Here is an 18,392-nt window from a genome sequence, read left to right on the forward strand (position 1 = left end):
TCTTACATCGTGGTGCCTGAATGTCAGAAATGTCTTACATCGTGGTGTCTGGATGTCAGAAATGTCTTACATCGTGGTTTCTGGATGTCAGAAATGTCTTACATCGTGGTGTGTGGATGTCAGAAATTTTTTACATCATGGTGTCTGGATGTCAGAAATGTCTAACATCGTGGTGTCTTGATGTCAGAAATGTCTTACATTGTGGTGTCTGGATGTCAGAAATTTCTTACATCGTGGTGTATGGATGTCAGAAATGTCTTACATCACGGTGCCTGGATGTCAGAAATGTCTTACATCACGGTGCCTGGATGTCAGAAATGTCTTACATCGTGGTGTCTGGATGTCAGAAATGTCTTACATTGTGGTGTCTGGATGTCAGACATTTCTTACATCGTGGTGTATGGATGTCAGAAATGTCTTACATTGTGGTGTCTGGATGTCAGAAATTTCTTACATCGTGGTGTCTGGATGTCAGAAATGTCTAACATCGTGGTGTCTGGATGTCAGAAATTTCTTACATCGTGGTGTATGGATGTCAGAAATGTCTTACATCACGGTGCCTGGATGTCAGAAATGTCTTACATCACGGTGTCTGGATGTCAGAAATGTCTTACATCATGGTGCCTGGATGTCAGAAATGTCTAACATCGTGGTGTCTGGATGTCAGAAATGTCTTACATCATGGTGTCTGGATGTCAGAAATGTTTTACATAATGATGTCTGGATGTCAGAAATGTCTTACATCGTGGTGTGTGATCATATTTGTGCAAATGATACTTGTGCCATGAAGACACCCCCCCCCCCCTTCACAAAAATACAATACGTTGATTAAAGGGTGATATTATTCCTCCTGCCTTCTGAAAGAGGCAAGTCATGTGCTCTTTATTATGCGAGAAAAGCGAAAATATGTTGAATTTTCTTTACAGTTTCTTTATATGGTTGTACATCTATGACATCACAAGCTCTAGTAGTCTTCCCATCCAGCGATCGCTGAACTGAAGCTTCCAAAATTCATAACTTTTGAACGGATTGTCCAAATTTCCTCAAACTTTCACCTGTGTTCTACTAATATTGCTGCATTCTCACAATCGTCATGTTTATGAAGGTAAACTTGTCCTTTAAGAGTTGGAGTTCCACATGGCCGTAGTTATTCAAACAGTTGTCAGTTCTCTACTGATGTGCAAAAGAATTCCACAGGTGCATTTGTGCCCTTGATGATCGATGTTCGATGCCGCCGTCTCGCTGAGCACTCTGAAGATTCATTTTGCACTTTGACTTACTGTTGGCAATATTTTGCTTGTTTATTTATTAAATGAAATGAAATCTCATTTAATGATAAAGTATATCAAACAAAAGTCAATCCCGTCCAGAAATTGTGCAAAAGTGTAAATCAGAGCTGTATCATGGGAAGTGTATGAAATTGTACCATCATGGAAAGCCACCAGTTTCATCATTTTTTTCCACTTAATTCCCATTTATAAAACCTATATGGAATAATCTTCAAGCATAATTCTTTATTGATAGATATGCCAGATTAATGCCCGGGCATGCCCAGTCGAGTAATTTTCATTTTTATTTCATCATTTCTTTTTCGCAATTTCTATTCGCGCATCCCCGTGTCTTTACCATTATATATCACCTATACCGGGTGTCCCAAAAAAAGCGGAACGGTGGATTTTCAGTGCCTTGCGGTCTAAAAGTTATATATCTTTTGACATCATTAGAAAGAACATCTTCCGCAGAAGACTATGATACCAAAATCATTAAATTTGGTTCAGTACTTTTTATTCTACACCAATTTCTGAAAATGCAGTCATTGTCAAATTTCGCCGGATTTTTGCGACTTATGAGATAATAATTTGAGTGCGACACGCGATCCATACGGTGAATATTGTGTAAGCTCGATGATCCATGTCAACAAAAGATACAGCTTTCACATTGGACACGGGCCAGGAAAAAACAGTGTGTGTGTGTCTGTGTGTGTGTGTGTGTGTGTGTGTGTGTGTGTGCGCGCGCCCGCTCCCAATATGAAAGCGTTATCTTTTGTTGACATGGATCAACGAGCTTACACAATTCACCGTATGGAACGCGTGTCGCACCCAAATTATTATCTCATAAGTCGCAAAAAATTGAAAATGACTGCATTTACAGAAATTGGCGTAGAATAAAAAGTACTGAACCAAATTTAATGATTTTGGTATCATGGTCTTCTGCGGAAGATGTTCTTTCTGATGATGTCAGAAAATATATCACTTTTAGAATGCAAGGTACTGAAAATCCACCGTTCCGCTTTTTTGGGACACCCGGTACATCTTTTATAAGGAGGGATAGCGAAAAGCAAATACCATAACAAAGACGTATCTTCCCTAGAAAGTGGCTGGTGATTAGATGCAATAAGACATAAGTCAATTGTCTTCTCATCTGCGCGTCAGCTCCAGTTTGACACATTCTTCAATTATTTTAGAGTGGCGGCATCGAACATCTAGCATTTGTCTCGCAAAGGGAATAAGACGGTTGTGACTCCATACTCTTGAACCTCCTTGGTTTGACTGCCATAAGAAGATTTCTTTAAAACTCAACCTTACATGGGTGATATCTGTGCACGAAGTGTGGATATTTTTGTGTCACGCGATACTGAAGGAAGATTGCCAGCAGCGAATGCTTGCTTCCCTTTCATGGTCAGGAATCTTCACATGAATACAAAATTACGTCATGAAGAATCTACGAGAGCTGATATCTTTCTGCACTCTGCTTTCGCTGCAATGTGAGTTTTCATTATTCCTGTTGAGATTATAAATTCTTGATTCCTTGTGTGGATGGTCTCTATTGGCCGTCCATATCTGTGTTTAATTTATTCATTCAGCTATTATGATACTGTATCGCTGCTTGGGTGTGTTTCTTCGTTGAGTAAATATGAAAATATTATATGAGTGAAGTATAAGATGAGATTGAATACGTTGGTTTGGAAAAGGACCGGGAATTCGTATAAATACCCATTTGGACAAAATCATATGACATAGACACTGAGCAAGATCCAATAATCCGTTTTGTTTATCTATGAGGCGCCCATTTGAGATGGGAAAGTAAAAAAAAAAGACAAAAAAAAAACCTGATCCTTGCTGACGTCACAAAGCTGTCGCGACGTAATGAAATACAGCTATATTATAAAGAATTTACCACTTTTGCTTTCTTCTTAAGACGTCATTCAAACTTCATTTAGCTCTTTCGCTCTTTTTGATAATTGTTTGAATGTTTGAATAGAGAAATATGTGATAGATTTTGTTCCATTAATTTTGTACACACGCATAGAGACTATCTTATGGTATTATGCGTTTCTAAGAACTGACTATTATTATTATATTATAACCAGCAGATATAGAGAATGTCTGGAATCAATTCGCACTAAAATCAGATGTCGGGCCGACAAAATAAATGTGTAATTTTATTTTCATTTCTATTTTTATTTTATTTTATTTTTTTATGGCCCGATCAGGCAACTGACATTAAAAATGGATTGTTGCAATTGTTTTTATTTTGGACCACTAAATGTCTCTTTCTGGCCACGATAATTTCAGATTTAGAGATTTCAGTGCTCGAACAGTAAAAAAAAAAAAAGCTAATGTAGAGCCCTGATACACAAGTGTTTTTTTTTCTTAAAAGAAAAAAAAAACACTTCATTGAAGTCGTTTTATGGGCATTGCCATTACTAATCATAATGTTAGTTCTGTGTATGATTATGTAGGCCAATAGTGCTGAACTTTTCACTGTAGTCCACATTTTGTTCATTGATTTATAGTTAGCCCGAAGTGGTGGCTGCGAGCAGACAACCGTGTCTTCTCTATGACGAGATTTTGTCTAGTTCCCTTTTTTACTTCACTCCTCGTGATTTTAATTTCGGTCCTTGTTTCGTTTTTGATGTATATGTATATTTTTTCTTTTGTTTTTGTCTTGTCTTTTTGTTTCCGGGATTTTTCCCGCAGAATTTCGTTTGTACCGTATGTCTTTCTTGTGGAAAACTCATCAGCAGTTTCCGTTTACACAATATAATTGCTGTACGTGAATACTCTAATAGCCCACTTGTATTATTGATAGAATTAAGAAACCTTTTGTCTCTCACCTGGTTTACTGGAAAAACATTATTGTGTACCACGCTCCAGAAGCATTCCTTGTATTTCTTCTCGAAAAGATTCCTCTTATACATGCATTTGTGTGACTTCACACATGACTCACCCGTTTTCGTAACGGCAATTTGCATCTTTGGCGTCAGTATGTTGCTTGGCATCGAAATCTACCAACTGGTATTCCTCGCTGTTTGCGTTTCACACCAGCTTGTCTTAAATGTCTCTTTCCATAACGACAATGTTAGGTATTTTCTGCTTCCTTTTGAAATGTTTATATGCTACTTGGTAACGAAATCTCCCAATTGTTATTTACACGGTGTTTCCGTTTCTGGCAAAGTATGTCAAGTTGTCTCTTTGTTTAACAGTAATGCCATGCTTTTCTCGTATTTCCAAAGTCAATATGTTACGCGATGTATATTGAAACCTCCCAACAGGTGTTATTTTTGTATGTCACACGTTTGGGAACCATGTCTAGTTTGTGTCCCCGTCCGGCTTGAAAGTGATAGTTTCTTTATTGTCAACCTTTTCTCCCCCACTAGTTGTAGTCTAATTCACAATGGCTAATGAGGTGAATACAAACTCCCTATTTGTGACCAAGACTTCAGATTGTACCAGGGAGGTGACTCACCTCCCTGATTGTACTGACAACCCTGTATTTTTACCGTCCCTTTACACGGCCACACCTGAGCTGCGATTTGATTTTGATCCCAATGATCGGTTAGCTTACAACATTACCACTAATTATTATTCCGTGAATGAAATGATTGAACAAATGCAAAAGACTCCTGTGAGTGAACTTCTTCTTTTGCATTATAATATCAGAAGTCTTAATAAAAAGATTGATCAGCTGGAAACATTTTTAAATCAAGTGAAATCTGATTGTTCTGTTATTGGTGTATCAGAGACTTGGATAAACAACTTGCCGTCTTCATTTTATTCTATTCCAGGGTATACTTTTCATTCGAATAATAGGCTTGACAGGAGAGGGGGTGGTGTAGGTTTTTTTGTTACAAACAAAATGGAAGTTAAAACATTGAAGGATTTAAATATAATGTGTGATAGTTTGGAATGTATTTTTATTGAAATTGAAATATCAAAACAAAAGAATATTGTAGTTGGTGAAGTTTATAAGCCGCCTTCTTCCAATTTCCGGGACTTTTTTGAAACGTTTTCTGATTTGTTGCTAACGCCTTCCCTACACCAAAAGAATATTTTTATCATGGGGGACTTTAATTTGAATTTGCTTCATTACAATGAAAATGTCCACTGCCAAGAATTTTTAGACCTGATGTTATCCAAATATCTTATACCGTTAATTAGAAAACCTACCCGTGTGACTGATACATCATCCACCTTGATAGACAATATTTTTTCTAACGATATTTCGTTTGTATCATCTGGTGTTATAGTATCTGATATATCTGATCATTTCCCGATATACGCCAAGGTTCCTCTTGTGAAAAGCTGTTGTCTTAAGACTGAAAGATTTACTTTTCGTGATTTTTCTGAGAGCAACATCGATAGACTCAGGGAGAGATTGTTGACTGCTAACTGGGAAGAAGTTTTTGGTATTGATAATGATGCAGAAACTGCATTTCATACTTTTCTGGATAAATTTTCTCGGCTTTATGATGAAATTATTCCTTTACGACAATCCACCCGTTCTACCTATAAAAAAACACCAAGAATGCCTTGGATCACCAAATCCCTCCTTAAGTCTATCAATCATAAGAATAATTTATTTTGTAAATATAAGAGGAATCCGAATGAAAATACGAAAGGTAAATATGCATGTTATCGTAATATTCTTACAACAACTTTGAGATTTGCTAAGAGGAGGTATTTCACGAGGCAGTTTGACCTTTACAAAAATGATACCAAGAGTACGTGGAAGGTGATTAATGAAGTTCTCAGAGTTAAAGATAAATCGGAACAAGTGAAGGAAATATCTCAGCATGGTATCTCGATCCAAAATCCGGTACATGTTGCTAATGCGTTTAATGATTTTTTTTGTTGATTTAGGCCCCAGTCTTGCTAGTAATATCCCAGTAACAGATAAAGAATTTCATTATTTTCTAACTGATCCAAATCCTCAATCTGTGTTTTTTACTCCCATCCAAGAATACGAGGTGAGGGATATAGTGCTGAAGTTGAAAGCAAAAAAGAGTGCTGGACATGATGGTATTACAAATTTTTTACTGAAAAATATTATATCGGCAATATTGTCTCCTTTAACATATATATTTAATCTGTCCCTTGTTACTGGCGTAGTGCCTAGTCAAATGAAAATTGCTAAAGTTGTTCCGATTTATAAAAAAGGTAACAAGCAAGGTACGGTAAGTAATTATCGTCCAATTTCTCTTTTGACGGCGATGTCTAAGATTCTTGAACAGTTGATATATTCTCGTGTAATTAAGTTCCTAAACGAATGCAATATTTTTTGTGAGTCTCAATTTGGATTTAGGAAAAAACACTCTACTACTCATGCTGTGCTTGCTTTTATCGATAAAGTAGCCCACGCTATTGACGACTCGTCACATACTGTTGGTATATTCCTGGACCTGTCCAAGGCCTTTGACACTATCGATCACGGTATTTTGCTATACAAACTCTCGCACTATGGGATACGTGGAAAGGCCTTGGACTGGTTCAGGAGCTACCTAACTAACAGGAAACAGTTTGTAAATATCAACGGCTTCAGTTCCAACTTAAAAACACTATCTTGTGGGGTCCCTCAAGGATCCCTTTTAGGCCCACTTTTGTTTATTCTTTATATAAACGATTTCAAAAATTCATCTAATGTTTTATCTTTTCTTCTTTTTGCCGATGATTCTAATATCTTTTTTTTCCCATCGAAACCCAACAACCCTTTTAGATGTAGTGAACAGAGAATTAAAGTCGGTTCAAATGTGGATCCAAGCTAACAAGTTGTCTCTTAATATAAACAAAACTGTTTATATGTTATTTAGTAATTCTGTGATCCATTTGCCTGGTGATATAGAAATGAATAATAATAGTTTGATTCAAGTTGAATCGTTTAAATTTTTAGGTCTTCATATTGACCATGAATTAACATGGAAATATCACATGAATTATTTATCTAAAATGCTTTCGAGAAATACTGGGATTTTAAATAAGCTAAAACATTTTTTTCCAAAGTATATTTTGAAAAACTTATATTCAACGCTCATTTTACCCTACCTCTGTTACGGAATACTTGCCTGGGGAAACTGTGCCAAATTATACATCGATAAAATTTTCAAACTACAAAAACGGGCTATTCGTTCAATAAATCTAGCCGATTATTATTGTCACACGAATTATTTCTTCTTTGAAAACAGACTCCTTAAGGTTGCTGACTTGTTTTTATACAACTTAGGCACATTTATGTTTCAGTTATCAGCCAACGGCTTGCCTGACGTATTTACTCATATGTTTCAGAAAAACTATGTCGTCCATGCTTACCCCACAAGACAAAGAGAATCATTTCACCTTCCACGTACTCGCTCACTCCTTGCTCAAAAAACAATTGTTTTTACCGGACCTAAATTCTGGAATGATCTTCCCGCCGATTTAATCAATTGTTCTAGTATGTTTACATTTAAACAAAAATTGAAATTAATGTTCATAAATGAATATAATCAGTCTGATTAGAATATTTCAATATGTTATATGCGCAGTATCCTCGTTCAATGTATATTTCTGGTTTATGCTCCCGTTATATAATCACTGCACCCGTATTTGTATTAACATTTTGAACTCATTATGAAGTTGATTATAGATAATGTGCATGTATATACTTGTGTACCTAATTATATATGCCATATTTTCATTCAGTTCTTATTCTTTGGGTTCTTGTTTTTTGTTTTGTTTTTTCACTTTTTCTTTTTATTCTCTTATTTCTTTTTCCCTTTGTACTTTGATATTTTAGCTTTCATAATCGTTTCGTCATTATTACTTTGTGTCCTATCTCCATTGATTGCATAGCAAATTTACACCGGTATTTTTTCATGGAACCTGCGTTTACAAGCCTTGCTTTTGCGGTTCCATCATATTTCACAAATTATAGAGAATAGTCTTATGTACATTATGTATGCTGACACACTTTTTTCTGTTCATGTCCCGACGTATGACATATTTTGTATCTTACTTGGTTTGTATTCTTTTTTTGGATGTATTTTGATGTCAAGTGAAATATGAAAATAAACGTGCTGGAACTGTTCACTGTGTCTCGAGTGCAAGACCAGTGCAGTTTCAGTTATTCAATTCAATTCAATATTCAATACACCCCCAACACACACACACACACACATTCATATATGTACAGTATAGATTATAATAAAAAATGTGAAAGATCTGCGGCGGTGTGTAATAAATAGATATCAAGAGTAAAAACTTAGGAGTCAAATAAAAACGCAGGAGTAAAAAATAAAAAATAATAATTGGACTGACGTTTCGGCCAAAGACCTTTATCAAAGATAAGGGTCTTCGACCGAAACGCCAGTCCAATTTTTTGGCTACTGCGGTGTTTTAATTTGACTCCTAAGTTTTTACTCTTGATATCAATATATATATATATATATATATATACATATATATATATATATATATATATACATATATGTGTGTGTGTGTGTGTGTTATGTCTTTGTGTGTTCATGTAATGATAATTTGTAAATATATACACATATATATATATATATATGTATATATGTATCTTTATATATATATATATATATTTATATATACATACATATCAAATTGCTTATTGATTTATGTTTTCAACATTCCACATTAAAGCGAAATATCTTCTTCATATTTTTCTCCCTATCAAACGTAACTATATAGTTACGAGTGTATCATGCAGGACTGGTGTTTGTCCCACTGTCACTTGTCGTAAGGTATTCGATGAAATAGCACGAGATTACATTCAACTCGAGCCCAGGGAAATCCCCTACCCACCCATACAAAAGCTCTTGGATCTCGGATTCCAACAACAAGAAATGAAGCAGTGGACATGCCTGCGGGCTAAGGAAGGCATGTGGATTTTCTCTCTGGGAATATACCCCCAAACTTTTGTACTGATAATAATGATAATATAGCTAAAGCTTTTACACATGCGTCGGCAAAATCCCACAAGGGAGAAAATATAATTTGTTTGAAGCCGAAAATGATCATGTCATTGGCATCGCATTTCTCAAATTAATTTCACCACGCGAGCGTGTCGTCTGCGTGTTGATGAATATTGAAACAAAAGTCACTTGTGTGGCCTTCGTTCACCTATGTGCCTTCACGCTCCACTGCGGAGGTGATGATGTTTCAGAATTAATGTGCGATGCATGATGGCAGACGGGGCAGTGGATTTTGAATGGGCGGCAAAGCCCATTTTGGTGATAAGTAATTAAAGAAAGGGGGGGGGGGTGGGGAGGGATATGAAAAAATCCGAGATCGAGTACGTGATGCCTCGCCATATCTATCCATCATTAGTTCAATTCAATTCAATAGTTTATTTATTTCCATCAAAAAAACTAGAATTGTCGCTATGGCGACTGGTATGCCTCCGCCATAATGCATGGTTCTCCTAATAGGTCTATAGTATAATGTCTTGACAATGTGTGATGACAGTTTCATATAACTGGCAAAATGACGGGTTTGTCACAAATGTGTTGAATGTTCACTTCCCTTTAACTAGGTTTGCTATATTGTCTAAGAGTGCATGTACATGTATTTGGGGATTTGAGGATTTTTGCTTGACTTTTGACCCTTATAAAAGTTAATGCATTGAGTAATTTTAAAGGTATGAAGAAAAAGTGTAATTTCAGTATTAAATAGATTTTTTTTTTTTTGGGGGGGGGGGGGGGGTGGGCATTTTAGCCTGGCCTTGACCTTTGACCCTATGAACCTAACACTCCCAGAAGAATCACTGTCACGTAGAACATGCATAAATATGAAGAGTTTGTTCGTAAAAACCGATAAGTCCATTTTTATAGATTTTGAAGTACGGTCTCTGTCATAAGGTACAAAATAATACCTTTTAAATGATATATTGGTCACTACATATAAAGGTACATTTTTGAAGTTATGGTCAAAAGAAGCAAAAATGTTCTTATCATTCTCTTTATTTTTCTTGACCTTTAATCGCAAATATCTCCATTTGGCAAATATTGACTTATCGGTTTTTGCGAACAAACTCTTCATATGTACTAAGTTTCATCATACCTTGAGTCACTTTCAAGATATGGAGGAAAAAGTGAATTATAGCACTTTCACTTGAGCTTTGAGCTTTGACCTTTTGGCGGGAAATTTCCCAGATAATCTCCGTTAGGTGATACAAAATCCTGCAAGCATTGCATAAATATGAGGGAAATAAGGAGTTTACTTTGACCCTTTACCTCTGACCTTTGACCCATGACCCCTAAATTCCCTAGATAATCCCTGCCAGTCAGTATATGCATATTCCAAGTTCCATGAAGATATCTTGAACCATTTGCAAGATATGGAGAAAAAAGTTAAATTTTAACATTTTCACCTGACCTTGACCCTTTGATATTTTGACCTTATGACCTGAAACTCTCTCTCTCTCTGGAGAATCTCCATTTGGTAGTTCATGTATACACGAAGTTTCAAGAAAATACCTTCTGGCATCGCACAGATATGGGGGAAATAGTGAAATTTTGAGCATTTCACCTTGACCTTTCACCTATTGCCGATTTCACTCAAAAACTACTTAATTAATTGCCCCATATACGTCATCCTTGGACCAAGTTTAGTGAAATTTGCTTCATCCATCTAGTCTTGAGTTATCGCGTAAACGGATAAATTTTAGGATTTGACCTTGACCTTTGACCTCTGGCCGATTTCAGCCAAAATCTAATCAAGTAATTGCCATATCATACTTTATACTTCGACCAATATTACTCAAGTTATCGCGTAAACAAATGGGAACCGACGTACGTACGGACGTACGTACGTACGCACGGACGGACAACCCGAAAACATAATGCCTCCGGCGCCCTTCTCGGGCGGAAGCATTAAAAAAAAGAACAAAAAAGAACAAATTATTGCCTCCATAGTTCAACATTTTATATCATATTACAAAGAGTGGAAAAAGAAAATACATTGAACTTCAAAGGACATTCTTGAGATTAGAAAAAAAATAAACTATTTACACAATATACATCATTTGCTTTGGGAAATTATGATGTGTTTTCTTACTATTCAAATCTTCCTCAATTCTTTTACATATTTCTCTTTCAAACAAATATTTCAAATTAGTTTCACGACATTCTTTTCCGGTTTTATTTCTCAACAGTGTATATTTATGTATACACCAAAAGGCAATTGACAAAAACAAATCTAGTTCAGTCTCCTTATGGGCTTTAACAGATGCATTCCTGTTATCTCAAAATCAACATTATGTATAAGTTTGATTATAACTGTCAAATACGAAAAGCAACCCTTATCTAATTTACACTCAATAAACGTATGTAGATTATCTTCATCTACACCGCAATGCTGATATTGATGACAATGATATGCCATCTATAACCATATACAAATTCTTTTTATTGGTAGTAAATCATACAAAATCCTGAAATTAAATTCTTTCAATTTGTTTTCTTTACCATAACATAAGTTTCTTTTGAATATATTAATAAAATTAAGTGCTGAGTCGAATATCTTGTCCCAATATGTTACTATCGGGACAATGTGTACACAAAAGTTTGTAAAACTGTTTGGTTGGAACATCTGAAATACTTCTTTTCTGTTTTCTTATTTCTATTCTTATGTTAGGAATGTCTAATGATCTATTATGAAACCTTATACATGATTCCGTATAATTGCTTATCCATGGCTTTGGGATGGCCTGGCGTAATAATAATAATGATAATAATAATGATAATAATAGTAATGATAATAATAATGATAATAATAATATATATATATATATATATATATATATATATATATATATATATATAAACATGATTCAAAGCGGTACATTTTGTCAATTTGACTTTCATTTATCTGAAGGGCAGTGCACGAATAATGTAATGTAAAAAAAAAAACAATGTCCAATTTATCGTGGTATCAAATAGAAAAGAAGAAGTAATCATAACGATGGAAAAGAGTGTTCCACTAAAAAGCCATGCTTGTAGGACGTTGAACACTGGCATGAAATTCATCAATGTTTGCATATCCGCCATTTCATGCCCAATATCTCGTGCGAGGATTTTACTTATCCCTGTAACCATGGTAACAGACATTCTATCAATTCCGCTAACGGCATGATTCATTCATATGTCGGTGCTAAGTTGTTATAAAACAAAACATCGTGTGGGGAAATCGTGGTAAAACTAAAACAAACTTAATAGTACTTTTTCAACAACGATGGAGCAGTGGTGATGATTACAAACTCCCATCTCCCTCTGACCCATCGTTTTCTCAATTAAAAACATGAAAAGTTACTTAGAAGGCCTTGTGTCTATACTTTTCAAACAACATTTTTAATGTTCAAACACAAGAAAATTCACACCCTAACCTTCAACTCTCTGATTATTATTCTCTTGCTTTCATTAGTACCTTGTCTTGCTTGGACTATCAAAACAATGTCGGAATTTCGAAGCTGTATTATTGTTTCAAGTTCTTTACGTCCGGGATGGCCTGGTGGTAGTGTCACTGCCCGGAAAGCAGTAGATGACACGTTCGAGTCCCGTGGTTCCTATTTTCCTGCATGTTTGTTAAATTACAGATCAGCAGTTGCGATCGTACAAATTTCATTTCTAGAGGGAGAGAATAATATCAAAGAAAATTCACACCTCAACCTTCATCACTCTGATTAATATTCTCTTGCTTTCAAGGATATCGGATACCATTATTTTCCTTTCTACTAACATGATTTCAACAGATGAAACTACTTCGTGAAAATTCGTGAAAATTCTACAATATTCCTTAGCTATCTCTTACAGTTTGGGGTCGGGGTCCGGGGTGCCCAGGGTTTAGGGTTGAGGGGGTGGCTACGGGTTTGGGAGATGGGAAGGGTTGTCCAGAATCCTAAGACGCCCTCGATGCGATATTCGAGTTTGACGTGACCCAATACATGATGTTAATGTGGACGTGAATAAGGCTGGTATCTTTGACTTTCAGACGTTCGACTGTCACACGACGGGGAGGGGCGTGTGGAAATCCTGTATTCCAACCAGTGGGGGACGGTGTGCAACACCACGTGGGACCTGAACGTAAGTCATTGCCAATTTTGCTGACGCCATGAAATACAAACCAGCCAACAAACAAACAAACAAACGGTCAATTATAAAATAATGATGTTGTATCGATTGTATATTACTGTGTGTATCTAAATGTTTTCCTCCATTTGCATTGATGTTTGGAATGAAAATAGATGAATGAATCAATACTAACAATTCATGAGTTTACGAATCAGTTTTGTGTCTCACATTCATAACAACGAAATTAATGTTAACATAGGCCTATACTGTATTTTGCAAAGTTATTTTGTAAGAGGCTTGCAGTCCAGCACTGGCGTAGGGGGGGGGGGGGGGGCGATGGGGGCGGTCGCCCCCCCCCCCCCCCCCCCTAAGATTTGGACCGGGGATTTGGGAGGCGGAAAAAAAAATGCGTGTATACTGTATGCATGCACATGAAGCGGGTCTCCTTTGCAACCTTTCATCAAATAAGATATTCTTTTTTGAATATTTCACTCAAAGTGTGCACCAGATCGTTGAATTTCAATTCAAAATATGCAAAATCTCTCGTGCTTGGGAGGGGGTATCCCCCTCCCAAACCCTCCCCTCTGTGCCTCTTTCCCTAGCTAAGTACACTTTTTAGATTTACAAAAAATTCTGAATAATTCTGAGTGCACAAGACTTATCACTTATATTCCGAAAACTGAAGGTTCCCTCATGTATAAGGGGAATTTCCTCTTTTACTCGACCCTTTCCTCCCTCAGCCCCCCCCCCCCATCAGATTTTTTCTTTTTTTTTTTTGGTGATTTCCCAAATGTTGATTCCATCAAATATGCGTATACGAGATATCTCAATTTCAACCTTAAAGAGATAAAAGCTCCATCGGAAGGGAAGGGTGGAGATAACACTCGCCCACGCCTTCTCCCTGCTCCCCCCCCCCCCACCCCGCCATGCAAAGAAGTAGACTGTGGCTATACCCAGATCGCTTTATTTCAATTATAAAAACGCAAAAGCTCCGCGAGCGGGAGGGGGAATCCCCCTTCCCCTAAGCTCTACCTCACTAGACTTTATATATACGCAGAGATGGTGCACATTCGGAATAAGAGCTAAATTCCGTGATTTTAACACTTCGATGAAAAAGTATTGCACCAAAAATTTGCACCAGATCGCTGAATTTCAGGTCTGAAAACGCAAAATCACCTTCGTGTGGAAGGGGATATGCCCCTATCTACACCCTCGTGTGCATGCTTTTTCTGTTTGATTGCTGAACAGACAGCGTTCATGATATTCAGTGTAAGAATTAATACAAGAAGACTAGTGTATTTAAATCATACCATTTTATAGGAAATTGTTCAATAATAATCTACACTAAAATATACTGCAACCTTAAACAAGTGGGACTGTTTCAACTCGTTAAAACACGCAAAAACATGCATCAAATTGCACCATTTGCAACATCAAAATGCAAAACGTTCTCACCGTGGGAGGGGCGACACCCCCCTCCCACACCCTCCCCTACCCCCTCGCTCGCTCCGCTCGCTCGGGTTCAGTCGCGTTCATGATATTCAGTGAAAAGAATTAATACAAGAAGTGTATCTAAATTATACCATTTTATAGGCACTAAAATATACTGCTACCTTAAACAAGTGGGACTGTTTCACGTCGATAAAACGCGCAAAAACATGCATCAAATTGCACCATTTGCAAAATCAAAATGCAAAAAGTTCTTACCGTGGGAGGGGGGACACCCCCTCCCACACCCTCCCCTCCCCCCTCGCTCTCTCCGCTCGCTCGGGTTCAGTCGCGTTCATGATATTCAGTGAAAAGAATTAATACAAGAAGTGTATTTGAATTATACCATTTTATAGGCAAATTGTTTCAATAATAATCTACACTAAAATATACTGCTACCATAAACAAGTGGGACTGTTTCACGTCGATAAAACGCGCAAAAAAATGCATCAAATTGCACCATTTGCAACATCAAAATGCAAAAAGTTCTTATCGTGGGAGGGGGACACCCCCCTCCCACACCCTCCCCTCCCCCCTCGCTCGCTCCGCTCGCTCGGGTTCAGTCGCGTTCATGATATTCAGTGAAAAGAATTAATACAAGAAGTGTATCTAAATTATACCATTTTATAGGCAAATTGTTCAATGATAATCTATACTGAAATATACTGCTACCTTAAACAAGTGGGAATATTTCACGTCGATAAAACGCGCAAAAACATGCATCAAATTGCACCATTTGCAAAATCAAAATGCAAAAAGTTCTTACCGTGGGATCCCACACCCTCCCCTCCCCCCTCGCTCGCTCTGCTCGCTCGGGTTCAGTCGCGTTCATGATATTCAGTGAACAGAATTAATACAAGAAGTGTATTTAGATTATACCATTTTGTAGGCAAATTGTTCAATAATAATCTACACTAAAATATACTGCTACCTTAAACAAGTGGGACTGTTTCACGTCGATAAAACGCGCAAAAAAAATGCATCAAATTGCACCATTTGCAAAATCAAAATGCAAAAAGTTCTTACCGTGGGAGGGGGACACCCCCCTCCCACACCCTCCCCTCCCCCCTCGCTCGCTCCGCTCGCTCGGGTTCAGTCGCGTTCATGATATTCAGTGAAAAGAATTAACACAAGAAGTGTATCTAAATTATACCATTTTATAGGCAAATTGTTCAATAATAATCTATACTAAAATATACTGCTACCTTAGACAAGTGGGACTGTTTCACGTCGATAAAACGCGCAAAAAATGCATCAAATTGCACTATTTGCAACATCAAAATGCAAAAAGTTCTTACTCTGGGAGGGGGGGGGGGGCACCCCCCTCCCACACCCTCCCTTACCCCCTCGCTCGCTCCGCTCGCTCGGGTTCAGTCGCGTTCATAATATTCAATAAAAAGAATTAATACAAGAAGTGTATCTAAATTATACCATTTTATAGGCAAATGTTCAATAATAATCTACATCAAAATAAACTGCGACCATAAACAAGTGGGACTGTTTCACGTCGATAAAACGCGCAAAAAAAATGCATCAAATTGCACCATTTGCAAAATCAAAATGCAAAAAGTTCTTACCGTGGGAGGGGGACACCCCCCTCCCACACCCTCCCCTCCCCCCTCGCTCGCTCCGCTCGCTCGGGTTCAGTCGCGTTCATGATATTCAGTGAAAAGAATTAATACAAGAAGTGTATCTAAATTATACCATTTTATAGGCAAATTGTTCAATAATAATCTATACTAAAATATACTGCTACCTTAGACAAGTGGGACTGTTTCACGTCGATAAAACGCGCAAAAAATGCATCAAATTGCACTATTTGCAACATCAAAATGCAAAAAGTTCTTACTCTGGGAGGGGGGGGGGGCACCCCCCTCCCACACCCTCCCTTACCCCCTCGCTCGCTCCGCTCGCTCGGGTTCAGTCGCGTTCATAATATTCAATAAAAAGAATTAATACAAGAAGTGTATCTAAATTATACCATTTTATAGGCAAATGTTCAATAATAATCTACATCAAAATAAACTGCGACCATAAACAAGTGGGACTGTTTCACGTCGATAAAACGCGCAAAAACATGCATCAAATTGCACCATTTGCAACATCAAAATGCAAAAAGTTCTTACTGTGGGAGGGGGACACCCCCCTCCCACACCCTCTCCTACCCCCTCGCTCACTCCGCTCGCTCGGGTTCAGTCGCGTTTATGATATTCAGTGAAAAGAATTGATACAAGAAGTGTATCTAAATTAGGCCTATACCATTTTATAGGCAAATTGTTAAATAATAACCTACATCAAAATAAACTGCTACCATAAACAAGTGGGACTGTTTCACGTCGATAAAACGCACAAAAACATGCATCAAATTGCACCATTTACAACATCCAAATGCAAAAAGTTCTTACCGTTGGAGGGGGGACACCCCCCTCCCACACCCTCCCCCCCTCGCTCGCTCGGCTCGCTCGGGCTCGGTTGCTTCGCTCCCTCGCAGACTAACCGCCCCCCCCCCTAAGATGAAATCCTGGCTACGCCGTTGCTTGCAGGCCCTGAAGATTTGGCCAGTCCCTATGCACGTATGGTATATGTTTACAGTATTGAAAAGCTATGGAATAATAGGGCCTACGTTTGCCCGTGTTCACATAAACTGGTGATGTTATTGGCAACCATATACTCATGATGTCATCGCCTCACAAGATTCCAATCAATCTGAACACATTGCCCGAATTCACGAAGGTGGTACATTAAACCATGGACAAAAACCATGGAGCGCTGAGTGTCGCATGGAATATTTCGTTACGAAATCAGTCATTTCGTCGATGAAATGATTATTTTGTAACAAAATGACAACATTTTGTAACTAAATGAACATTTTGTCCACGAAATGATAATTTCGTTAACGAAACGGTCACTTTGTCGACGAAATGGCCAATTTCGTAACGAAATATTCCGTGCGACACTTGGCGCTCCATGGTTTTTGTCCATGGTTTAAACCATGGTTTCATTTGTACCAGCTTCGTGAATTCGGGCCATTTTTGTCGTCACATTTTTGTCTTCACAAATATTCTTCTCCACGTCATTATGTCAGCCCTTGTCAAAATGCCAATGGCCAAAATAGTGAAAATAACATAATGTATGTGAAAAAAAGGAAACAAGGGAAAGAATCGAACGTTTCTCTTTAGGAGGCCAAGGTTGTTTGCAAGCAGCTCGGGTACGGACCGGCCGTTGCTACTCCCTCCTCCGCTGCGTACGGGAAAAGTACGGGCCCGATTTGGCTGGACAACACCGAATGCTCGGGTACTGAAAATTCGCTCTACAGGTGCCGAAAGAGCCTGATCCGGGCCAAGACGGCATGCACGCACGACGAAGATGCCGATGTCGTCTGCGATCTCGCGGGTGAGTGCCTATACGAAGACGGATTGAGCAATGCACGTCTGTTCTCGGGGAGTATTCACTCAGAACTGATCAGCTTGTAGTCATTTGCTTGACATCTCTGAAAATCACTGGATGTCTTAAGCATGTCAAATATTGAGAAGGTAGAGAGGGATTAGATGTCCCT

The sequence above is a fragment of the Diadema antillarum genome, unplaced genomic scaffold (genome assembly GCF_040938485.1).
Source record: "Diadema antillarum isolate AM-2024a unplaced genomic scaffold, OU_Dant_1.0 seq00002092_RagTag, whole genome shotgun sequence".
Lineage (NCBI taxonomy): Eukaryota > Metazoa > Echinodermata > Echinoidea > Diadematoida > Diadematidae > Diadema > Diadema antillarum.